The sequence below is a fragment of the Penaeus monodon genome, chromosome 32, assembly GCF_015228065.2.
Source record: "Penaeus monodon isolate SGIC_2016 chromosome 32, NSTDA_Pmon_1, whole genome shotgun sequence".
Classification (NCBI taxonomy): Eukaryota; Metazoa; Arthropoda; class Malacostraca; order Decapoda; family Penaeidae; genus Penaeus; species Penaeus monodon.
In genome coordinates this window covers 20,979,583-20,980,200 of record NC_051417.1, presented here as the reverse complement: position 1 = coordinate 20,980,200, position 618 = coordinate 20,979,583, and positions in this window count along the sequence as shown.

The window sequence follows — 618 nt, the reverse complement described above, 5'->3', positions numbered from 1 at the left end:
AAAGCATCTTTTTAAGACAAAACGCAAAATCGATATTTCTGAAAACAGTAGTTGCGGTCACAATTATATGCATACAGAACTTGACAAGTAACTGATTACTTGGCATGAATACAGATATCCTACTATATCTTAACATGCGTGTAACGAAATAGAAAAATGAAAAATAGTTTTTAAAAATCTACATCTTAACGACGTATACAATATTGACCTTAATTGACCTTCCTCTCCGTTTCCTCTCTTACATTTCTTTAAATCACATTATTTTTCTTAAATAACACTTATAAGAGTTAGTCTTTTTTATCTTTGTAAGTTCTCCTGCCCCTTTCTCTTCGAATTTCATCTCTCATCCATATATGAATACAAAGCCTAAGGTTTGGCTGGGGCACCACGTGGACAGAAAATGGCGCGCGACCCAGGTGACAACAATAGGTCTGCGTGATCCTTGATGTTCATTTTACTAATCACAAACAAGCGATTTAGAATAGTTGATTTCACACATCATTATGTCACTTGTCTACTTGCCTACATAATCATGCATGTGTGTATAGGCATGTGGGAGAATAGATAGATAGATGTTAAACAAACAAATAAACAGGCAGACAGTAAGGAAGGGAAAGG